This window comes from Pinus tabuliformis, chromosome J (assembly GCF_031772625.1).
Source record: "Pinus tabuliformis cultivar Carrire ecotype Pingquan chromosome J, CPIR1, whole genome shotgun sequence".
In the NCBI taxonomy this organism is placed as follows: Eukaryota; Viridiplantae; Streptophyta; class Pinopsida; order Pinales; family Pinaceae; genus Pinus; species Pinus tabuliformis.
The window spans coordinates 137,831,139-137,842,994 of NC_142295.1; the positions used below are offsets into that span (position 1 = coordinate 137,831,139).

Below are 11,856 nucleotides of genomic sequence, written 5' to 3' on the forward strand. Positions count from 1 at the left end.
GAAAACATGTTGTCTATAGCTATATCAGATCATTCAAAGGTGTTTGAAGGATGTATCATAAATTTTCTCTTTCTAAGGTGTATGTATACCATCTCTTCTTCTTTGCATATACTTAGAATCCAATCTAGCCAAATATTTTTCACAGAAATATGCCATTGTATTATACTATACTATTAGGAATTTGTTTAATAAATCAGTCTCTTTCTCTATCTTTTATAGTATATATTTCTCACATGATTTTGTACAAATTTTCTACAATTTGTTCTTTTAACTTGATAAAGTTTATTGTAGATGAGGCTCTATAGTTTTTGGGGTTGCAAGACTCCAAAATACTGACTAGTTTGTTGCTAGTTCATGTCTGATTTTTAATTATATTAGTCGATTTATCTTGTACAACCTTTATTTCTAAATGTTTTATGAAATTTGAGTTATATTCTTGTAAATATTAACCTTACTTTTATTTTTTGTTTTAAATATCTTGTGCATAAACTTCTTTTTATCATAAAAACTCTATAAATTTCCATCCCAACTAGCCATCACATCCGGGTGTAAAATATCAGGAAAACCTATCCCACTATCTCACCTACCCTGTGAGGTTCGAGAGGTTAATTAAGAGAAGTATAAAAACTTCTCAATCAACAGAAACTATGAATGTTATGCGTTTAACAACAAATATAGGCACTACTCTATGTTTTGTAATTGAATCCTTTGAGTGTGAAATGTGATTCAGATGAGTACCACAAGTTGTAAGAGTGTGAAGTGTGAAAATGGTTACTGGATGGCTGCAAGGTGAAGTGGAATAGAACCACCTGCATTGAGCCACTTAAAGCTTGATGTGAACTCTTCTTGAGGTGTTGTGGCATAGGGCATGAAGAGGACTCTGCTATGCATATTCATGTGCTTGAACTACTTGGAAAGAGCTACCATCATTGTTGGAGAGACGAAGACTCATAAGAAAGGAATGGAGCTCATATCTTGTCTTAGGATAAAAAGAAGGCTATCCATTGAATATCGATTCGTGAACAATAGACTATAAATATGTATCATAAACTCTCATAAATTTTGTATCATGTCATCTTACCATTCCATAGTAACTGTAAGTATGTATCAATCATGTACGCTTAGCTTAAAATGTTGTTTTTCGATTCATTGAAACTTTAACAATGTTGTAGGCATTAATTACTTGAGCCTTCCCTATATCAAGGCCCTAGATAAGCCTTTTTATCATCTCTAGAGTGGTAAGGGAGGCTAATAATTTATCAATAGAAGGTTCATGGGAAATCCCTCTCGCATGAATATTTGAACAATAAACTATGAATAATATGTACCCAATGTAATCAATAGCATATATGTTCAATAAACAGAGTACTACAAGATCATTGAGGTGAAACTAGCTCACTAAGAGTTTATGATATGAGATCAAGGAGTTTATACCACATGATCATTGGAACAAATCAAATATTTTTACAAGTTCCAATGGTAGTTGATGTTTTAAGAAAGTAGAGGGAGCTTCAACAAACTGTTTTGAAAATCATATTTATCTATTACATATCTTATAAGGAAGAGTACACATCTTACCAATTCAAGAATAGAAAATAGATTGTGAATGCGTCCTTGATATACGATAGCAAGGAGGTAATATCTAGAAAATTGTTAATTGATTTGAAGTTGGAGATTTTTTTTTTTTTAATGGCTAATTCTCTCGCATACTGTTATTCAAATGAATCAAACAAGTTATATGGGTCAAATTCTATGAATTATAAGTTAAAGCTTCATAACTTGCTAAAAGGGGAAAATGTTTGGCCCATTGTATATGGACTTGAAGATAAACCTGAAGCCCTTACATACTTAGTTCATGATTGGGAGCACTACGAGAGAAAAGAAAGAGTGCTTCTCAATGTTCACAAAAGACAATATTATTTTGTATATCAGAGACTGCAAAATGTTCAAGGAGACATGGGATACCCTTAAAGGTTTGTATGAAATAGCCAATACAAACTGATTTTTATTATTAAAAGATAAATTTCTTTCAATGAAAATGGAGGAGAATGAGAATGTCAAAAAACTTTATTTCTAGAATTAAATATTTGAATGACAAACTAGGTGATATTGGTCAAAAGATCTCAAGCACTGATCTAGTAACTATAATGTGTAATAGTATGTTAAAGTACTATCATATGTTTATTACATGTTGTACATCCTGAGAAATAGCTCCTACATTTGATGGACTCATAGGCATTCTTCTGCAAGAAGAAGAATGTAGGGAAAATCTTAATTGTCGGTCTCAAAATTTAGACTAGGCATTGATGGCAAAAGGGAAACAACCTTCCCGAGGAAATCCATGGGAACAAAATAAGGGAAGTAATCCACCATATTTAAAGACACCATATGGAAAGCCACATCAATGTATGACTCTGCCAAAATTTTATGCTAATGTTAAAAGGAATGATACATGTTCTTACTATAGAAAATTTGGACACTATTCTATAGATTTCTTTAAAAGGAAGTATCATGAGTCCAACCATAGAAATGGAAGGCATACTAGTCATTTTGTTAATAATGGAAAAATAATGAATGATGACTTCAATAATCTGAGATTATTTATTTTAGATGCTTCATTGTTCGCTAAAACAAATGAGTTAAATGCATGGTTTACTGATTCTAGTGCATCCATCCATATGTCTTGTAATAAGAACCGGTTTTCAAAATTATTGTGAAATAAATAATGATGCTAATATATATCTTAAAGATTATTGACCACATCAAATTAAAGGATATGGTGATGTATCTATGACATTACCAAACAATCGTGTTAAACAAATTTAAAATGTGATGTATGTTCTTGGTATAAAGAAGGACTTAATTTGAGCTTCTACCATAACAAATCAAGATTTGAAGGTAGAATTTGTAAAGTCACATTGTATGGTGAAAGTTATGCAAGATCATTACAATATTATTTCAGCAAGAATTAGAGTTGGAGGTTTATACAAGCTTGGTGTGATGAGTAGAAGACATCAACCATTGACATCTACAACCATGTCAACAAGATTTTTATGGCACAAAAGGTATAGTCATATTAACTATCATAATTCGCTAGTACATTAAAAACAAGGAATGGAGGAGGCACTTCCATTGCTTAAAAATGAACATGATGCATGTGAAGGGTGTGCATTAGGGAAGCTGCATAGGGAATAATTTCCTACTCATATAGATAAAAGGAAAATAGAAAATTCCTAAACTTGTCCATACATATGTGTGTGGTCATATGTAAACAAGATCACTTGGGGGAGCATGTTGTTTCTTGATATTATTGATGGTTGCACAAAATATACATGAGTTTATCTTACGAGAAAGAAAATGTTGTATTTGAATACTTTAAAGAATTTAAAAATATGACTAAGAATCAAACATGTAAATATATCAAGATCCTTCGATCAAACCAAGGGGAAGTATATACATGAGATGTGTTCACCATGCATTACAAAGCCCATGGAATTGTGTAATAGTATATAATTCCACATACTCCACGACATAATGGAGTAGCTAAGAGAAAGAACATAACCTTAGTGGAATGTGGAGAGAACATGATAAAAGGAAAAAATCTTACCAATAATGTTGGGTTCTGAAAAATTGAGTCCAACTAAAAGTTTATACTATAAAATTTCTCTTGAAGTTCTTTATGATTATAAACCAATAGTAAGTCATTTAAGAATATTTGGAAGTAAATAATTTTCTCATGTTCCAAAAAATATAGGATGAAACTTGAGGCAAAAACAATCAAGTGCACTTTTATTGGTTATTGTTTTGATGACAAAGAATATAAGATGTTTAACCCCTACATACATAAAGTTTTTTCAAGTAGAGGTGTTATTTCAAGAGCATGCAGATGAAGGCCACAAGGTGGATAGTTATGATGCATGGCATATTCCTTGTGACTATGATGATAATGTCAAATAAGTAGTAGATGGTAAACAATAAAAGAAATGGTAGGAAGAATATAATGACATGGACACTTCGAGCAGTGAAAGCACACCAAGAGCAAGAGATGATTCACCAAAAAAGAAAAATAGAATTGATAGTAGTGAAGAAATAAAAAAATCATTACACAAAACTCAGGTACCTATAAGCTATATACATGATTTCTTTGTGATTGGAGTAATGAATCTCATAAAACATCTGAATTTTTGAACAAGCTAGAGAACATGAAAAATAGATAAATGCTAGAAGAAAGAGTATGAATCTATAATGAAAAATAATACAAAATAAAATATTTGAAAAAATAACATTTCAAATGTTGTTCTTAAAAACTTCTCTCTTATCTATAAAACTATTTTTTTTACTTATGACAAGAAACTATTTTTTAATTCAATTACATGATATTCTAATAATATGACTAATATCTTTTCAGAATTGTAATACTTTCCTAAAAAAAATATTCTCTTCTATATAAAATTTTATTGTCTTATTTGAAATATTTTTTTAGAGAACTTTATTTTTTTCATCTATAAAACTTTATTCTCTTATCTATGAATCATTCCTCAACAAGATTAATAAGGGCAATACAGTAGGTTCCTTCTTCTACATAGAGAATCCTAATATTGTCGTTATTCAATAACACACTTACAAGAAAATAGTAATTTATCTATGTCATTCTCTCACTCCCCACAATAAACTTCATTCCTCAACAAGATTAATAGGGGCAATGCAGTATGTTCCTGCCTCTACATAGAGAATCCTAATATTGTCGTTATTCAATAACACACTTAGAAGAAAATGGTAATTTACCTATGTCCTTCTCTCACTCCCCACAATAAACTTCCTCCACACTTCAAAGACTCTGTAACTCCACAACACCCACAATGAACTATAAAGATGCTTGAGATCCACCGTATACTTATACAATGAACTTTCGCCGCAAATCTAGACAGTGCACTATGCCGAAATTCTATGTAAGTAAAATAACTGTCAAAAGAATTTGGATTGATAAAGGTGAAATTGTAGCTACTTACATTCAAGCTCAAGTAGCCCGAAATAATCCTGCAACGGTGGCATATTCAAAGACAACTAATGTATTCCGAACTCCAAACACGATTGATGCTCAAGAAATCGATAAGCTGTAAGACTATTGAGATGTCTTCGTAACCAATTCAAGGGCCCACAAATAATGTACCATAATGTGTTGTCCATTCAAGTCTAATTTTAGAGCAATAAAAATTATTACAATGTGTTGCCAAAAACTGCCATAGATATCACATTGCCAGCAGCCAAAGTCACTATATTGCCTAAACCGGAATTCAAGTAGCACTGTATATCAAGGTCATGTGAAGTCAACTTTTATGCCCTCGGGCAGAAGATGAATCCCCATGGTGCCTTACATGCGCAAAGCTCAGGATGTAAGTAATGAACTTAGCTGAACGGACGAATTACTAACTTATATATGTAAAAAGATTTTGTTATAACCAAACAAATAAGTCTTCTTCGTCTACTAATTTCGCTAATGATGGATATTTAATTAATACAACCAGTTAAGCATTTCAGAAGTCTGATTCTACATAAGCAGAAGAAAACAACTGTATGAATTATTACACGTAACAAGCTAAGAATAAAGAGTATCCTTATCAGGGATCAAAATTGAACACGTCAGAGCCCTTCAAAGGGTCTCTGGCAAGTCAGAGAAGTAAGAAGAAAATTTTACCAGTCAAAAAAAATTTAAAAATTGATTTTTGTCATTTAAAAAAAAATTGGAATAATATCTTAAAATTTTTTAAGAAGTGCTGTCAAATTGTCAATTTTTTTTTAAATTTCATTTTTCCTGAAATTAGAATTTTAGGAATGAAAAAATTAGAATTTTAGGAATGTTGAATTTGTAAATTTCTTTTCATGTTAAAACTTAAGTCCCATTTTAGAAACTCCCATTTGAAAAACAACAGTTTCCTTTTGAGTTGTTTTTTCTAATTGTGCATATGATGCAAGTTCTTATTACGCCGTAAGGCGTTTCCCTCTGAAATCAACTCTCCTCTCTGCTTACCTATCATCGTGTAAGCCACACGATTATATGTTAGACGATTGCAACAATTTCAGCCGTTGATCGTTGATTCAAAAGGGTTGCCCAAACGGTTTGGGCGTTTCATTTGGCGGATCGAATAGTTTCATCAGGGCAGCTGAACCGGTCTAGTGCTACATGCCTCCCACTAACCCTGTTGGCGGGCTTTTCTTGTACTGTCTGTGGGTGGAGTTGATTGATCCCAAGGCTGTACTGAGCAGGCAACACATTCTCACAAATCCCACATTCTCACAAATCCCGGTGTTCTCAAATCCATCATTGAGAAAGCGGACATGAGAGAAAGCGGTACCGTCCTGGAAATCTAACGCTAGAGTTGCTGCAGGCCACCCACAGAGTCATCGCAGTCGAGATCGATCCCCGGATGATCGAAGTAGTTCACAAACGCATAAAGGGGACCGAAATGGCTCAGAGATTGGAGGTGAGTTCCAATTTCCTTTGCATCTTGTTTTTACATTCATTCACCTTATTTACCTCATTAACAATATGTCAATTCCACATGGATTGTGACTCTTCATGCCCACCCCAAGTTTCAAATCCTCAGAGACATGTTTTCCCTTCATGAGCTGTTGCTTCTATGCACCTGTGTAAGCAGCGGCTCAGGCTCCGGCTCCATGTGGATGGGGCAAGGTGTAGGTCTTCTGCCACAATCACTGAGACATATGTTTTTGAATATCTGTTGTCAGCCTGCTATAGTTCATTGTGATATTCACATAATGGAAATGGGCATGCTTTCTGCATGACCTGACTTCAGTTCATCGTGATAATCCCATAATGGAGAAGGGTGCGCTTGCTGCATTTGTAAACTGGAAACATCAACCAAAAAAAAATCCTACATTGACAACAATACTGAAGAAGGTTTATTTGTGAAATACCACATACATTAAAACTTTTTCAAATCTTTGCCAATCTAAAAACTGGCTATGGGGTGAAGTCCTCATGCTTATGTGATAGCAGCCTTCTTTTCTTCAGTTACTACCTTTCTCCAATCTAATGATGCTTAGAAGTACCTGTGTGCTTTGGGAAGCCATAATCTTGTAACGTACTGCACTTTCTGTCTGGCAATGAAAAATGCCAATTTTGGCAATAAAACACTTCTTCTTTTTGCAAATTTGATGTTGCACATGGATTCCCTACCCCCTTATGTCCAATTGGGCACCTCAGTATTAAATTTATGCAATTCAAACCTGTAATTCCAAGATTCTGGCAAAATTTCTGCCAAATTTACAAGGAAAATGCACTAGAAAGAGATTATGTTTACTGCAAGGTTAGCCTAAGCTATGTGCTTTGCAGGTTCCCTTGTGATGTCTTCGTAATTGTCTCTTGCAATTCCTTTTTTGTTCCTTGTGATTGCTGTCTTTGGTGATACCTTATTAATTTTTGGGATTACGATAAATCAAAGTTGCTCTTCTCTAATATGACTATCTCCTTTTTCTATTCTGTTATGGACAGTTGGTGCGAGGGGACATACTACGAACAGACTTGCCAACTTTTGACATATGTGTAGCCAATATACCTTACCAGATATCATCTCTGCTCATCTTCAAGCTTTTGTCCACCATGCCCAAGTTTCGAAGTGCCACCCTCATGCTTCAGAAGGAATTTGGCCACCGCCTCGTGGCAAAGCCTGGTGATTCCCTTTTCAATCGCCTGGCTGTCAATGTGGATCTTCTGGCCAGTACCAAGCTCCTTATGGATGTGAGCAAGAGGCATTTTACGCCATGCCCTAAAGTGGATTCCTCTGTTGTGAGAATCGAACCAAGGGCATGGCCTCCTCCAGTCGACTTGAGTGAATGGAATAGATTCACTCTGATGTGTTTCACCAGAAAGAATAAGACTCTCAGTGCAATCTTCCTGTTCATCAATTTTAATATTGAAGGCATATATCCCTGCTATTGTTTATTTGCTCCCCAAGATTATCTTCTTTAAAGGCATTTAGAGCATGGATGGCAGCAATTTCTCAACAAACAGTATAGGTACATTTGCATTGTATGAGCAAATGGAGGAATTTTTCCTTTTTAGTTAAAAGGACGAATCATCTTCGGTTTTTCTTTGCAAGCAATACTTTAAGCAGACAGGCGTTTCAATATGAATTAGTTATTTTTTTTCGATCTCTTCATATTTATTTTCTTCAACATGTTTGAAACCTTTTCTTCTGGGAACTATTGTTTTTGCAAATATTTTACCTTGAATCAATTCGTCTCAGCATGCATTCAAGTTAGTTAGAATGGAATCACATAGGTTTCAACAGTTTAGCCTAGTCGGTTGTCTTATTAGTCAGGACTTATGAGATGTATGTTAAAAGACTGAAACCTGCTTATGTTAAGGTGAATTTGTGCTGAAAACAGTTTTCAATACTCACGGATCAGACCTTGATCCGAAGAAACTTGTGGGTTAATGGAAACTCATGATCACAAATATAACTGAAAAAGGGAAAAAGAAACGCTCCTATTGAATGATTTCCTCTGCGAAGTTTTTCTCAAGCTCTTGTCAAATACAAGGCAAACTCTTACATTCCAACTTAACTGAGTTCTTCGCAGAACTGAGGTTTTAAACATTTTGTTCGTAACTGACAGGAAAAATATCTTGAAGATGGATCACTTTCAGCTGCATAATTTTTTTAGTGTCTTGTACTCTAAAGTTGGAGTACGAGGGAAAATATTCCTTGCTCATTAAATAAAGCCTCATCTGTGACTTCGTCGGTAACAACCACTCTTTAGAAGGTAGGCCCCGATATAAATACCAACATTTTGAAAGAGAGTCTAAAATCCTAAAAGGCTCTAAAGGATCATAGTGTGCAATGGTGACTTCCCCACAAAGATTAGTCTTGCACATTACACAAGACATGATCGAAGGATTTTCTGCGTAATGAAAAAGGCAATATGGGAGATTCCAATCACATTGCAAGGCATTTTTTAAAATGTGGATGTGACAAAAGGTTGTTGTGGAACGTGCTGTTTGTATATTTTAACACACTAACACTTTACAACAATGAACTAACAATATTCATGATGAAAATAGCAATAGGGAAGATTTATCTGCATAATGAAAAAGACAATATGGGAGATTCCAATCATGTTCCAAGGCATTTTTTAAAATGTGGACGTGACAAAAGGTTGTTGTGGAAGGTGTTGTTTGTATATGGGAAATTTCTTGATCATTGTGTATAATCCTAATGTTGATAGATATGTCTACTAAGTGGTTCCAGTTAATGGGGCATTGATTTGAGTGGTCAATATATTTTTATTATTTATCAAAGTAATCTTGTGTTGTATTTGTTTTCTTCAATTTATGCCTTACGACGTTTCCTTTGCAACATCTGATGCAAATGCTAGTTAATTATTATGTCACAATTACCTTTTGATACCATTACATTTGGCAGTTGTTCCCATTTCAAAAACAACAGTTTCTTTTCGAGTTGTTTTTTTTAATTGTGCATATGATAGAAGTTCTTATTAATTATTATGTCACAATTACCCCTTGATACCATTACATTTGGTAGTTTCAATTGAGAGCGACTAGATGTCAATATGGGCCATGTATTAGGTCTGTAATTTCACTGGGTTGTGCTTGAAGGTTGCCTAAAGCAAGGTTTGATGACGATTTAAGTTGGAGAGGAGCATAGATTCATCATTCAGCAAACGACTTTCAAGCAAGGTTTAAGCACGATTTATGCTTGGAGAGGAGCACATTCAACAAGCTTCCTAACATACTGGATTTGATTTGTTTGCGGATTCCCAATTCCTGGTATGTTTTCATATTAAAAAAGGAGATACCAAAAACATATACACATTTGTACATTCGTTTGTTGAATCCTAAACTTGTTTAGAATTTTACTAAATTTTTTCGTTCATGCAATAAACATAAATTTGATTGAGCTACTTGTATATTGGCTTGAACGTTTTGGTCACAAAAATTTCCTACAAAATTAATCCTTATCTTAACTGGAGCAGGAATATAGGTCTCCTTTTTATCCATTAATGGTAAATGCATTCGATATATTAGTTGTGGCTCATATCATACCTGCCTTATATACAACATCCATGGGGTTGTTGTTCCACCATTTTCCTGTGGCTCATATCAGACCTGCCTTATATACAACATCCATGGGGTTGTTGTTCCATCATTTTCCTGTGAAAAAATAAAAAGAAATTTGAAAATAATTTATTGTTGTCAATTGAATTGCTCTTTTTTTTATGCTTTTCATTATAGAAGTGTGACCTGAATATGTGCCCTTCTAAATGAAATTAAGACCTTCCCTTCAAATTTGATCACTGATCGTTATAGTTATACTTAATTGCAAATTGCAGGAATACCTCTTATCCAAAACATGACACATATGGTCGATAAGGACATCGAGTGCGACCTCTTCTACATTGAGTTGAGAACAGATTCCATTGGAACAAATTCTATTGGAACGACACGAGGAAGGGAGTAATCATCAATAAAAATGGAAGTGAAAGAAAAATGGAAGTGAAAGAAAGGAAAAAAATATTTTAACGTTCACAACGCTAAAAATAATGTGATAAGACATAGAAAGATGTTCGGAAAGGCAACCTTTATCCTGATGGCGGCTTCTTAGCATCCGCTTAAGTGGCCCGCTCGGGCCCACCTCTCGGCCTCCGTTTAGATAGACGGATGTTGGAAATTTTTTGTGGCCAGAGACTTTCACTGCCGGAAACCCTACCGGTAACTTTCGCGCGGTACAAGAACGAGGAGAAGGTAGCAGGCACGGCGCTATCCTCTGTAGCAGTCATTAAGACTGTCAGTTGGATGGTTGAAAATTGTTTGTGGCCAGAGACTTTCACTGCCGGAAACCCTACCGGTAACTTTCGCGCGGTACGAGAACGAGGAGAAGGTAGCAGGCACGGCGCTATCCACTGTAGCAGTCATTAAGACTGTCAGTCGGATAGTTGGTTGAAATCAATGACATCCATGACAAAGGGTCATCCAGCAACATAAGATATGTTCATCCACCAACTTTTCATTTTCAAATTCAAAAATTCTATGTGGACCACAATGTAGTTACATCCTACCCCTTTAAAAAAGATGAAATGCTCTGAATCTAGGATAAGCATGAGCCAACCTTTGCACCTCCATGAAGACTCCCTGTAGTGAAAGTGTAGAGTTGAAAGCTTCATTTTTTTCAATTTAATTACTATCCATTGATTTTTCTGTTTGAAATGTCTGCTACATATTGGAATGGATGATCGATGTATTTGAAGGTAATTAAAATTTCACTTTTTATAATATATCTTAAAAAAGGTGATTATTTTAGTATAAAATTGTATCTAAATGTTCAGAATGGAACATTAAGCTATTTCAAGGGTTTTGGAATAGGGTCTCATCAAGAAAGGTTATTGTTCACTATCTTGGTTTTTATGAGTCTACTTTTTCTCACATTACTTTAACAATTTTACCAATTTTGATGAACTTTGCCTAGTGGGTTGAATCTTTAAACTTCATGATTGTGTAATATAGACCTAGTTATCAACCAAATTTGGCAGGAAAGAAATGGCCAACTAATGTGGTAACATCAACATTTTTACCATTTCACTAAACCGAATTTTCCATGGAAGAAATGACCAACAATTGTGGAAAATCAATTTTCTTGATCATTTCACTAAACCAAATATGTGGAAACATCACCATTTCAAGAAGGTGCATTTAAATGTCCTAAAGTTGAGATAAGGTTGGTGTGGTTTAAGATAAGGTAGGTGTGGTTATGATGTGTTGTAGGAGGTACTCTTTTGAATAGTCACATTTAGTTTATCTACATATTTTCAATATATTCA

At 34.4% G+C, this 11,856-nt stretch overlaps 1 pseudogene; it reads left to right on the top strand.

Moving 5' to 3' along the window:
- Positions 1-6,464: 6,464 nt before the first annotated feature.
- Positions 6,465-10,982, top strand: LOC149226010 (ribosomal RNA small subunit methyltransferase, mitochondrial pseudogene; annotated as a pseudogene).
- Positions 10,983-11,856: the final 874 nt, after the last annotated feature.